General features: G+C 37.2%; 1 long non-coding RNA gene across 2 annotated transcripts; it reads right to left on the bottom strand.

The window, feature by feature from the left end:
* Window positions 1–10,214: 10,214 nt before the first annotated feature.
* On the bottom strand, window positions 10,215–11,375 carry LOC141621767 (uncharacterized). 2 transcript variants are annotated; one of them, XR_012532657.1, is made up of 4 exons: window positions 11,218–11,375; window positions 10,823–10,883; window positions 10,616–10,735; window positions 10,215–10,389 (listed from the first exon to the last, which is right to left on the bottom strand). It is a non-coding gene; the product is annotated as an uncharacterized LOC141621767 (long non-coding RNA). The 2 variants fall into 2 exon arrangements; XR_012532656.1 differs by lacking the exon at window positions 11,218–11,375 and having other exon boundaries at window positions 10,823–10,923.
* Between the last annotated feature and the right edge of the window lie 2,867 nt (window positions 11,376–14,242).

Here is a 14,242-nt window from a genome sequence, read left to right as displayed (position 1 = left end):
GCAGAATCACGTTTACTCGATCGAGTGGTTTTCTACTCGATCGAGTCCTTCCATTTACCAGTTTACTCGATCGAGCAATTCTAAGCTACTCGATCGAGTGGTTTCGTCTTCCAGCTACTATTTGACGTTTATGGAGCTACTGTTTAACTTTCTTTGACCTCCCATGTTCATGGTCGGTTTGGGGAGGTCCCTCTTTATGACGTTTTGTAAGTCTTCCGACTCCACTTATTCTTTTCCCTTCAGTTTGCATTTCTTTCCCTATTTTTGGTACAATGAGGGCATTGTACGGTTTGGTTTGGGGAGGTATGCATCCATATCTGTGTCTGTCTGCATGTTTTTCCTGCATTTTTGCTTGCACGTTTAATTATTTTCGCATGCATTGTTGTTTTAGTTAATTAAAAAAAAGTCCACATAAAAATGCATAAAATTCAAAAACAAAAATTTCATGTTTAATTTGAGTCGGAACGTTTGAACATTGACGCTACATTGAATCCTTACTTGAGCCTTGCATATTCTTGACATTTAGTTGGCATGATTACGTGCATGATCTACGAGTTTTTGTTTCTCTCTTATCTAAACGAATAGACTTGACTCTTATATCGGCAAGCTACATTACATTCTGAGGTTAGAGCTTTATAAACAGGTGACATTCATGACCAGTTTCATCTAGGATGTGAGTAGTACTCTCTTTAAGGCATGTAACATCAATTTGCATAAGCATGAGTCTAGTCTTCTTAATACCTGTATGCATTCGGTTTGTGGATAGTGACACATGTTTGGAGAGGCAGTTCCCTTTATTTCATTCTACCCATGAGTCCCACATAGCCAAATTGCCTTTTTGTCCTTTTAGCTACTATCTATAATTTTTCCTACCCTAGCCAAGCTAGTGACAAGTAGTTGTTTGGAATGTTTTACTGCAGTTTGGTTATTTTTGTCTGATTTTCACCAGTTGGTGGAAGAATTGAAGGGAATGAAAGAAAAAATGATGGATGAAAAATGAAAAAATGAAAAAGAAAAAAAAGAGAACGAAAAAAGAAAAGAAAGAGAAGAAAAAGAAAGAAAAATCATGTGTGAAAAAAATGAGAAACTGTATAATGATTTTCACTCCCATGTTTTATTTATATCTTACGGGGAGTTAACGAGTTTGTTTTGGTGTTTCGTGAGTAGAGTGCATGGTTTTTGCACCGTTTCATCTTGTTATATTGAGTACGAAGTTGAGATGCAGTTCAAATTTGGATTTCGTTGTTGCTAGCCTGGCTATTAACCCCACATATCCAAATTCATTTTAGCCCCTCCTTACCCATTACCTCACTTACCCAAATGTAAGTCCTCGGCATGTGTCTTGGTCATTAGTATCGTTGGAATGCGTATGTATGGTTGTAGAGACTTTATTCATGTTAACTGCATGCATGTTCTTATAGGTCGAGTTAGGTGAGTGTCTTTACTTCTTTCTATATTTCACATATATACTCACCTTGTGCCTAATTCTGAGTGATAAGCGACCCGTGAGAGTCCGATATCTTTTGAGTCTTGCAAGGTCGACGGTTTAGTAAGTTTGAAACATTGGTTTAACTCGTTTGCACTTCTCTTTTGCCACTTTGTCAGTTGTTGCATTAAACTGGTTTTGGTGGGTGATTTGTAGCTGATGTGTTGGTCCCGTTCCACTGTTTATTCTTAGTTGCATTCATATTTTGCTTGGGGACAAGCAAAGGTTTGGTTTGGGGAGATTTGCTGCGCGTATTTTATATAAGATTTTTACCTCATTTTTACACGCATTTCCGTACTATTATGTAGCATCTGGCTACAAATACCCCCGAATATTCTACTTTGGTTCGTTTTATGTAATTTGCAGGAATAAACCAAAGAGAAGCTAAATCGAGCCTAATTTGTCCCAATTGCATGCATTTATGGAGAATGAGGTGCCAGAGTTTGGAATCTAACATTTTGGAGACGCGTGAGCTGGTTTCGGAAGGTGCTTCAATGTCTTACGTGCCAAGATAGCTCGATCGAGTAGTTTTCTACTCGATCGAATGCTTTATATGCTCAAGGTTGCTCGATCGAGCAGTGCAAGGAGCCAATCGAGAAGACTCTGCAAGGATGCTCGATCGAGTGGTTTATTTCCACTCGATCGAGTGGTTTGGTGCTTGTTTGCTCGATTGAGTGGTTTATTTCCACTCAATCGAGTGGTTTATCCTGCTTTAGACTTTTTCCGCCTAGTTTTCGTATGGGATTTTGTAATTAGTCCATAGATTAGGTTTAGAGTGTGCTTTTTTTCGTATAAGACGGAGTGAAGAACAACGTAACTCATCTCTTCCCTCTCTCACTGACTTTTACTCTATACTTTGCTACTGTTGATTGGATTTTGTTTTCCTTCTACACTTTTGCTACTCGGATTCGGATTGTATTGGTACTATTATTCTTCTTTAATCTCTTAATCTTAATTATTGCTTTAATTCCTTCTCTCCTTTATTGTTATCATAATTTCTTTAATTTGATCTTTATTAGTTTTGCCATTATGTTTATTTTCAATTATCTATTTGTTATTATTGTTAGTTCAATGATGATGCGTAGCTAATTCCCTTTGGCTAAGACTAAAGGGGATCCATAATTATGAGGGGAAAGTAATCGATTTATTGGGTTAATGCTGGTATAATATTTGTCGTTAACTGCTGCAATTAATTGTATCTGTTTAGTTGAGTCGACGCAATTAGGCATTTATATCTTAGTGACCCTTGACCTGGACCGAAAGGTTGGAACAGGCGAGACTAGTAGCGAACAATAGAGCATTATAGTTAGGGCGAAAGCTAAGCTATTTGTGCTCTAGGGCGAATTGAGACCGAAAGGAGATATTCACTACCCCTCAGACCGTATTTGCATTGACCTGAGACCTAGATTGTTTGACTGAATGATTATGGTGAACCGTCTGTCTTAGCTGTTTTCTCTACTTGGTTAATCTTTATTCTCTTATTTTCTCTTCCCTATCCTTATCATTAGTTTAGAAACAATCAATTAAAACCCCCCAATTTGGTTACCGAGACGAACATAGACTAAGCTGACATTTTCCCATCTCCCTGTGGAAATCGACCCGACTTCCCTAGCTATATTAGTTAGAGCCAACAGTTGGTATTTTTGATAGGTATATGACTGCCCTGTTACTAGGCTTTTTGGCGTAATTAAATGCCATGTCATAGAACCAACGAAAGTTATTATTCCTTTCTTCGTTAGGTTCATCTATGGGGGATTCATCATCCTCGACTGTTTTGTCAACCGTTTTAACAAATTCAGTATTTTTTCGTATATCATGTACACGTTTGATACAATTGTCTTGGATGTGACCCGTATGACCACAATAATTGCAAATCAGATATTCAGGAAGATCATCATATTTTATTTTTCTGAAATCATAATCGGAAGGTGTTGATTTGCACTTAGAGTGATCTCTACGACTGTAGCACTCATGACCTAAACCCATCTTCATATTATTGTCAGATTGTTCAGTTAGGAAGTTTAGGACTTTTGTGATACCTTCCCACTTGTCATGGACTTTCCTTGCGTGTAAGAGTAAGTTTCGTGTGATCTACGTCATTATCCTTCTTGAAATTGTCACGAAAGTCTTGGAACCTTTTGTTAAGAATAAATACAACATCTGAGTGCTGTTTCTTAACATTGATCATGTCAGTTTTAGATTCATTCAATTGCTTTGTGAGAGAATCGATTTCTTTCTTTTGGTCTAAAATCACTGCTTCATCAGATGTGATTTTAGTCTCTAAAAGTTCTTTGGCTTTTCTAAGTTCTAAAGTTATAGCTTCACTAGCTATAGCTTTGGCTTTAAGGTGCTCAATATTAAGCTTTAGGTCTGAAGTTATAGCTTCATTAGCTATAACTTTGGACTGTAATACCTTCTTTTCAGCATTAGCAGTATCTAATGTTGTAGCTTTAACAGCTGTAACTTTAGATTTCAACTTCTTAGCTTTTGCCTTTAGAATATGATTCTCCTCAGCAATATCAATAATCTGTTCTTTTAGATCCTTTAGTTACATATCCTGTTCATGACATTTGTCGAAGGATTGCTCAAAAAATTCAATTAGGGCATTTTTAGATAATTTCTTAACACGTTTTTTGAGTTCAAGATAACTAACCTCATCATCGTCATCTTCATCTAATTCTCCTAGAAAGCAGTAATTTGAATGAGAAATCGTGCTATCATCGTCGCTGTCAGAGATTAGGTCAAGATTGACGCTGCTGAGACAAAGATTGGCTACTTCGTCATCTTCAAATCCTTCATCATCTTCTGAGCCAAGATCTCCCCAACACTAAGCCATCATTACTTGTTTGAACTCCTTCTTTGTCTTCTCGCGTTTTGTCTTATCTTTAATTTTCTCCCATGTTGGACAATCCTTGATCATGTGATCAGATTCTCCACACTTGAAGCAACCTCTATTAGCAAATGATGATTTTAATTCGGTTGCTTTCTTGTTAAAGGACTTGTTGTTGTTAGAAGAAGATTTTGCTTGTTTGTTTCGAAAGATTATATTTTTAAAACGTCGTGCAAATAAGACTGTCTCATCTTCTATGTCGGAGCTAACATCTTCGCTTTTCAAGGCCATATTTTTACCTCTACTCGGTTATGCTTCATCAGCATTTAGAGTGATTTCGTGGGCCATGAGAGCACCAATGAGTTCTTGGTAGGATAGGTTCTCAAGATCTCGTGATTCCTCCATTGCTGTGACTTTGGCACACCACTTTTTAGTTAGGCTCCTAAGAACCTTCCTAGCAATGTCCTCGGTGTTGAACTTTCTTCCTAGGTTTTTCAATTCATTTATGGTGCTTGAAAAACGTGCGGACATACTATCCAAGGACTCATTTGGCTCCATACTGAATAGCTCATATTTCTGCATTAACAGATCTATGCGGTGTTTCCTAACAATGGAAGTACCTTCATAAGCTAATTCAAGGACGTTCCATATTTCTTTGGCCGTTGAGCACGAAGAGAAGCGATCAAATTTTGCAGTAGTCATGCCGTTTTGTAATAGGCTTATTGCTTTAGAATTCTATACGGCCTTCTTGTAGTCAGCCTCGACATAATCCTCTTCCTTTTTCTCGTAGGTAGTGCCTTCAGTAGATGCAACCAAAGTTTTATGCGGTCCATTTTGGATAATCCTCCAGCACTCCCAATCATGACCCTTCACATAGTGAGTCATCATGTTCTTCCATCACCCATAATTCTTCCCCTCAAATACGGGACACTTGAGGTATTTGGAGTCCAATTATCACGTGATAGGCAGCGGAATATAAAACGATAAGATGAATAAAGATAGACAGATCAGCCTCTTAGCGGTTAGGCAATCAAGAGCACGAGGCTCTGATACCAATTGAAGAGTCTATCGATCCGAAATACTCAAGAGGGGGGTGGGGGGGGTGAATTGTTGATTAAAAACTTTTAACCTACTTTTTCGATTGCACGTGTATAATTAATTATTTAAAGTTTATTGATTAAACTTTAACTAATCAATTGGTTAACGAATTAAAACAATGCAAATAAACGAAAGAGAGAGAGAGAGAGACACACACACGTATTTTTGAAGTGGTTCAGTTTCACAAGTCGAAACTACGTCCACTATTCTCGATTAATAAATTTAGTACCTTTCTACGGATTACAAATTTACTAATCCAACTCGTACAACTAACCCTAGTTTTAACTCAAGCGAGTACTGTTAAATACTCGAGTGACTAACTTACGCAAATAAGAAAGCACTAATGATTCTACTAAAAGTTCACGTTAATGAACGAGTAAGAAATCAATTAAGCACTATTATCTTATAACGATAACAAAAGAACAATTGCACAAGTATAAAAGACGCACGACCTTTTTCGAAAATAAACAAAACGGTTTTCTTGCTTTAAAACATGATTTTTGTTTTTGAAAATAAAATCAAAATTATGCTCAAAGGTCTTGTTTTTAAATGTAGCAAAGAGTAGAGTATTTATAGCAAGAGAGGAAGCAGAGCACACGGTTTCCACGACACCCTAGTGGCCGAAACAACAGATATGTAAACAAATCATATCTTTGTTATTTCTTTCCTTAAAACCCTAAGAGATAATAGAGAATATTCCAAAAGAAAATTTATAAATTATTCTCCTATTATCTTTTCCTTAAATCTTAAGATATGATAAGATTTTCCATAACAAAAATATCCTTATCATAAATAACCATATCAAGCTAAATATAAAAGATATGTTAAGATAATTCTAGAGAATAAAATCTTAACAATAAGCAACTTTTATCCTTAAGCTCACACGAAACCAGCACAGCTCATATGCCTCGTTTTTCGTGAAAACCCTAGCTTGATATTAAGTTAGATTTAGGGTTTAAGAGTATGCCATACTAGAACCCCTAATTAGTAATATAGCTCAACTCATAAGTTGATCCAATATAATCACTAATTATAAGATTAAAAACACACTCAATATGAATATGGGCTTCCTCATTAAATAAATCCTATTTGCTAAAACATTTAAAAGAGACAAAAATATTTTTCAAAAACAATTTGAAAACTTCTTAAATGGTGCGTTATATAAGCTTAGCATTTCAATGTTATAGTAGAATAGCTATAACATTGAGCTCTTTCATAAGTAATGTTATAGATGTGAAGCTATAACCTTACTAATATAAGAAATCCATTCTTATGTTAACATTACGAGATAATCACCTACACTATTCTAATCTTCTTAGGAGATCTTAGAGTATGGGCTACTTCATCATTCAAGCTTGATAAATCTTTAGATGAGCTTCATCTTCTCATGACGCTTGAATAATTCTTTCACTGTCTTGCAATATCTTGATCCTTGATTGAGGGCTTGATCACAATAAGTTCTTGTATACTTTCATCACAATCCTTTAAGCTTTGCAAATAATAAGTCTAATCTGAAGAGACTAAACGAACAATTACGCGCAACGAGTATATATAATATAAAGTACTCTTGACATCATCAAAACATAAACACATATTCTATATGGTTCAACACGGGCTATCACCAATTGAAGATCAAAGATGAGGATAGCCCAAAGACCGGTTTTAGATCAAGGTATGGACATTATGAGTTCGTGGTACTGCCGTTTGGACTAACAAATGCACCGGCTGCTTTCATGGATCTTATTAATAGGGTGTTTAGTCCTTACTTAGACAAGTTCATGGTGGTATTCATAGATGATATCTTGGTCTACTCCAAGACCAAAGAAGAGCATGCGGAGCACCTAAGGATAGTATTTCAAACCTTGAGAGAGCACCAACTTTATGCAAAGCTTAGTAAGTGTGAATTTTAGCTAGAGAAAGTGGCTTTCTTGGGCCATATCGTGTCAAAGGAAGGAGTTGTCGTGGATCCCACCAAGGTTGCTATTGAGGCCGTGTCTAGGTGGGTAGCACCCAAGAGTGTAACGGAGGTTAGAAGCTTCTTAGGTCTAGCCGGGTACTATCGTCGGTTTGTGAAAGACTTCTCTAAGTTTGCAAGACCTTTGACATCTCTAATGAAGAAGGAGAGCCGTTTCAAGTGGGACGGAAGTTGTGAAACGGCCTTCTTAACTCTAAAGGAGCGCCTAACCATGGCTCCGGTTTTAGCCTTACCGGAAGGAAGTGAGAATTTTGAAGTTTACACCGATGCATCAAAGAATGGCTTGGGGTGTGTACTTATGCAAAATGGTATGGTCATAGCCTACGCATCAAGACAATTGAAGACTTATGAGGAAACTAGTAGATTTAGACCCTACAATGACTGTTGTAATAACCTTACAGTGGCAGTTTCCTAACGACGTGATTGCTGGGGTCATATTTTTTTCGTGTCGGTTGTAAAATCGCCACCATAGGTAAGCTATGGTGGTGGTTATAATTCCAGAACCGCCACTATAGGGTTACCTATGGTGTCGGTTTTGATTCCAGAACCGCCATTATAGGGTTACCTATGGTATCGGTTTTAAAGTAAGAATAAATATATTAGGAGTAAGCTATGGCGTCAGTTCTAATTTAAGAACCGCCACTGTACATTTTTTTTTTATTAAAAAAGCGCCTCCTCATAAATTTGAGGATATCTGAATATGAATATAACTATTAATGCAACAATACGTGCATAATATCGCAATAAACTACGCTACAAAATGTTTCATACAATGTCATAGAAACACCCTTACATGACATCTAACACAACAATAGTATCAATGTTTACCAATAACTCTCAAATGTATATCCTCGTCGACAATTCAAGCTAGGCAATCAACAATTAAGATCCAATAATCTAATAAACGCATGATCTCTAAACATTTTGTAGCCCACACCTCTAACTTCATTCATATCCTGACGTGGTTGAATCTGCAATAAACTAGATCTAACAAAATCAGTTATAAGAAAAATATTATTGAAAAGAAAATAAATAAACAATTATAAGAATATCAAGAACAGAACCATTCAACATTTACTTCTAATAAGTAAATCTTGAACAGACATTTAAGTCGGTGATGCTTAAAACATGATAATTTTTTGTTTAATAGTACATGTATAATAGTGTAGTGTCGTTTAGACGGTCTAACAACTAAAGTAATTTTTGAATAACTCAGGTTCTTACACTAATACTCATGTAAGTCACTAGTATTATTGAAACTATGATCAAGCAAGCCTTTTATCTTCAAGGAACAATAATAATATTTCATGTATGAAGTCATCTTATGATGAATTAGTGAATTACTACGGAGTACAATTTAGCATGACTATAAATTAGCTAAGAGTCAATTTATTGTGTAACACATTAATATCATCTATTATCTCTCATACATAAAGTAGCACACAACTTATAGAATAAGACAGTCTCACATCGGAAGACAGTCTACATACGGTATTAAAGATAGTGAATTAAAGCTCATTCATCAGGGATATTCCTACCGCCTCTAACTTAAATCAAAACAAATCAGAGTACCAAACCTATGAACTGCAAGAAGTAAGCGGTCTTAATTAAACGATCAACCCTCGTGGCAAAAGTGACCATTATCTATGGCTCTAGGCTCCGATCCTAACAGGGATATTCCTACGGCCTCTAACTTAAGTCGCATGAGAACTCATTATCCCCATTAGTTTAGCCAAAGTTAGTATGAAACTAAGAGGCTAAATTACACACATCGGGTTGCACATGTTAGAGATTACCCTCATAAACACAAGATACAAATAACCTGAAATACGCAGCAGCAAACTATAGATTCTAAGATGTTCCATGATTACCTGTTGTTTGGACTTGGATATTAACTCGAGCTTCAGAAGGATGAGGAATGTTGTACCCACAAAATGACACCCTCAGGCTACAAGTTAACACCAAAGCGATATTGTATAAACCTTCATGAACAGGCAGGATAAGTAGAACAAAAACCAACATTGCATATCATAAAATTTTACAAGTTGCCAAGCAACTTATACTCCACTATCTAGTTTCAAAAATCAAGAAAACAACTTTCGTCAATCAAAAGGTGTGTAACTGCCTATATTGCCTCCTGGTAACCACAGTAATATCCCATTCTCCGAATTCGTTGGCGACAATGATAGACTTTGCCAAATAAAAAGGGGGACCGAGTTTGAACTTGTATCCTCAAGTTCATATTTTTACCTTAGAAACCAGCAAAAACACTAATTTTACGCATAATACATCTTAAGTTTACTTGTTTCTTAGATGTTAGGGAGGACGGACCTAACAAAAAAATGGAGAGAATAAGGTAGGATAGAGCAGAAAAACCTCAATGTCTGGCTCATTAGTTGATTGCTCTATGCATGTATCACCGGTGAGGCGGTGAACACAGATTAGCTTAATATCTCCTGGCAACAACAACAACACGAAGTTGGACATCATCTAATATATAGGTAGAATCATGTAAATACCACTTGATTACTGAATAAAATACAATCAGAATATTGCTTATATATTGAAATTAAATGCAACAGAAACTATCACTACTACAAAAATCATCATAGACATCCGACATTTTCCTCCATAGGTTGTTTACGACCCAAGACGAATGTTGCATCGAATGACTCCTCTAGCCCTGTCGCATACAAAATGGCACGTGAGAATTCACAGCTACTCACTTTTCAGATAACAATAAGCATTACAAATATTTATGGCCTTTAAATTTGTCGAACGACAATGTCTTCTTCCATCATAAAACTCTTGAAGAGATCTAATAACCAGTTCAGTTTTTCACATTTTATTTACTGTCAGAAGTTATAACATAACCAAGATGTTGGCCAGTACAACTAACCATATAATAATTGAAGTATGAGCCTTCACTGTGAACAAAACGCGCTATTACAAAGGCTAAGTCTTCAACTGTTGGTCGGTCATAAAATGGACGACCAAATGCTGTCAACCTTCAATCCACAGCAAAAAAAAAACGTTATAAAAAATGACTGGTGAATGAAAAAAAACAAATTATCAAGGAAACTTATATGAGACGGTCTCGGACTAGAGACCAACCCTCCCTTTAACCCCGTAAAATAACTGAACAAAACACCGAGGAAATTAACCTTTCAATGTTCCATTTTCTATTCAGTGTTCCTAAAAAGACCAGAAAGGAGAGGCAACGCACCCATTTAAACAGATATCCATGGTGTTCCTTCCATGTGTATGGAATGTTCATGCCAAATATTGCCCCTATCAACAACTACGCTGATAAAGATACAGTTCCAGAGCTAAGGAAAAGCTCGATCTGTGTCCATTAGAAGCGATGAGGAGATAGATAAAGATTGAATTTAAGTAGTTTGGCGATAACGAAGTTATAAAATACATTACATACCTGAATTTTATCAGAAATGACTAAATTGTTGCATACCATCTGACACCCTTGTGCTGCTTACCTGTTAACCCACCGAAAACTGAAATTAAGGATCAAATCAATGTAATGTGAGATCAACTCAATTAATTAAATGTATCTTCCTGGTACCTGTTAACCCACTGAAAACTGAAATTAAGGAATAACTACATCCGAATATAATTTAGACATCTGATAATCTTACCATTACACCTTTCATAGAAAAAATTGTGTAATTATATCAAGTACTTAAGGAAATGGTTTAAGAGTGTTGCTTAAGAGAACCATCTTCAGCTTAACTTGGGACCAATTAATTTAATATTTTATCAGTCAAGCCACGACAAGTTAGAGGTAATAAAACACTTGACCATTGAACTAACCTTAGAGGTCAACTCATCTAAAGTAGAATAAGCAGCTGTTTCCAACTCTGTCGTGCGAGCATCACGATGACTGCAAATTGCTTCTAGCATTTCTTCTAGCCCCCGAAACTCAAATGGGAAGTCTAAATTTGCCATTTGATACTCATTAATGATCACAATCAGAAATACAGTATATTACAAGAACAATAACGTTTTAATTCCATTTCTTGGTCTCCCCTCAAAAGCGTATTTGCCAAGAGCAATAAGTTTTCAATTCTATACAATTTGAGACACAGAGGAAAAGTAACCCGAGTCTCGCTTGATAAGTTCAATTCAAGCAAAACAAAACAACGATGTTCACATAAAATGAAAAGGAAATTAAACATTGTAACTTCAACAACAACAGCAGCATAATATACCCTAAATCACCTGAATATGGGTCTCAAATTCCAGTATAGCTAACTTAGAAATTTGTCCAAATGGAACCTAAGTTATCCTCTACCTCAATTAATCAAAACGTCTAAAGGAATAGAAAAACGAAATGAATCGTACCTTAGTCGCCCTTTGGACAAATCCTAGTAACATCGCCCAAAATGCGAAATGAATACGAACGACGATGACAACTGTGAAACGATGTGCAACAAGTTTAGCTTAATAAAGCAACAACATCATACAACAACAAAATTTAAATTGAATAAAAACCCTAATTTTAATAACCCTAAAAATCAAGCAATATCAATTTATTCCTAATACTTCAAATACAACAGCAATTGATTATAAATCAAACAAGAACAGTAATGGTCGGCGGGCGACGGCGCAGATACTGGTGGTTGATAGGAGGCAGCATATGTAGTGGTTGTTGAGATGGTAAGGGTCGTTGGTTTGTAGGTTAGGGTTCACGAAGAGGCAAAATTAAAGTCAGTAGCTTATGTGATAGCAAATGGTTTTGATATGTCGATTGTAGTTAAAACCGCCACAAAATTCTTATGGTGGCGGTTTTTGATGAAGAAGCGTTGCTATTTATCTCTATCTTTATTGTCATTATTAATGTCGGTTGTATAAATAACCGCCACAAATAACCTATGATGGCGGTTATAACTTAGAACCGCCACAAATAATTTATTTTATAGTGATGGTTATTTATTAAAACCGCCACAATACACTTCCTATAGCATAAAAAATTATTTCCCGCCAATTTTTTTTGCCTTTTATGTCGTTTTCTATTAGAACTGCCACGATAGCGGCGACACGATAGGGGGGTTTTTCTACTAGTTAAATTACCCAACTCACGACTTACAATTGGGAGCCGTTGTTTTTGCATTGAAGATTTGGAGGCATTACTTGTATGGAACAACCTTTAAGGTGTTTTCCGACAACAAAAGTTTGAAGTACATCTACACCCAAAAGGAGTTAAATATGAGGCAAAGGAGATGAATTGAGTTAATTGGGGACTATGACATGGAAATACTCTACCATGAAGGAAAAGCTAACGTTGTGGCCGATGCCTTGAGTAGGAAGTCGGTGCACTCCTTGTGTACCGCCTTGTCCATGGTAACATTAAAGGAAGAAGTAAAGGATATGGGCATTCATATGATAAGGAAGGGGGAATCAATTGGAGACTTAACTCTAGAACCCGAGTTGTGTGAGGAGATTCTATAACACCCCACGATAATTGAAGAGGTCCAGTTATAGGCTTAAATGACTAGTTCTTAAAGGGATTGAAAGTACTACTCATATCAACAAAGTGCACTTTCTTTTATGGTCATCCATGCGAAAGAACTCCAAAGTTAAGCGTGCTTGGCTAGGAGTAGTCTTAGGATGGGTGACCTCCTGGGAAGGTTCCCGGGATGCATATGAGTGAGGACAAAATGCGCTATAAAGGACCCGTGTTGATATGTGGGCCATGTACACAGCCTGGTGAGCTATCATAAGTAACCGCCCCGACCCGGTTTGGGCCGGGGTGTTACAAGTGGTATCAGAGCAACCCTGCGACCGTGTGGTGATCGGAGGCAGTTGTTATACGCTCCTGGAGGCAGTGGTTATACGCTCCATTGTGATCACACACCTAGCGGGGGAGGATTCTGGGTTAGCGGTTATGCTCCCAGGCGCAACGAGGACGTTGCGTTTTTCAAGTAGGGGTGATTTTAACACCCCAAGGTAATTGAAGAGGTCCAGTTATAGGCTTAAATGACTGGTGCTTAAAAGGATTGAAAGTACTACTCATATCAACAAAGTGCACTTTCTTTTATGGTCATCCATGCGAAAGAACTCTAAAGTTAAGCGTGCTTGGCTGGGAGTAGTCTTAGGATGGGTGACCTCCTGGGAAGGTTCCCGGGATGCGTATGAGAGAGGACAAAATGCGCTATAAAGGACCCGTGTTAGATCTGTGGGCCATGTATACAACCTGGTGCGCTATCATAAGTAACCGCTCCCGACCCAGTTTGGGTCGGGGTGTTACAGATTCGGGAAAGACAAGTAAATGATGTGAATATCCAAGAATGGAAAGGAGTATTAGACAAGGGGGAACCTTCAAGGTTTGAGTTACATATGGATGGGAGCCTTTGAATGGGAGATGGTGCATGCCATGTGATGAAGAGCTTAAGAATAAGATAATGAATGAAGCTCATAATACGCCATACTCGGTGCACCCGGGTGGTGACAAGGTATACAAAGACCTCATGAAGACCTTTTGGTGGCCGAATATGAAAAGAGAAGTGGCAGAATTTGTGGCAAGGTATTTGACTTGCCAAAGAGTAAAAGGGGATCACAAGAGACCGCAAGGGAAGGTGAAACCTTTGGATGTGCCGGAATGGAAATGGGAGTCAATCTCCATGGACTTTATAGTGAGATTACCGAGGTCCCAAAAAGGGAACAATATGATTTGGGTTATCGTGGATAGACTAACCAAGTCGGCTCACTTTATTCCAATGAAGGATACTTGGAGCAAGGTAGAACTAGCTAATGCATATTGCAAATATGTGGTCGAGCTTCATGGATTCCCAAAAGACATTATTTCAGATCGAGATTCGCGGTTCATCTCAAGGTT

This window comes from Silene latifolia, chromosome X (assembly GCF_048544455.1).
Source record: "Silene latifolia isolate original U9 population chromosome X, ASM4854445v1, whole genome shotgun sequence".
Lineage (NCBI taxonomy): Eukaryota > Viridiplantae > Streptophyta > Magnoliopsida > Caryophyllales > Caryophyllaceae > Silene > Silene latifolia.
The sequence above is the reverse complement of the archived record's forward strand: the minus strand, read 5'-3'. Positions and strand labels throughout refer to the sequence as shown.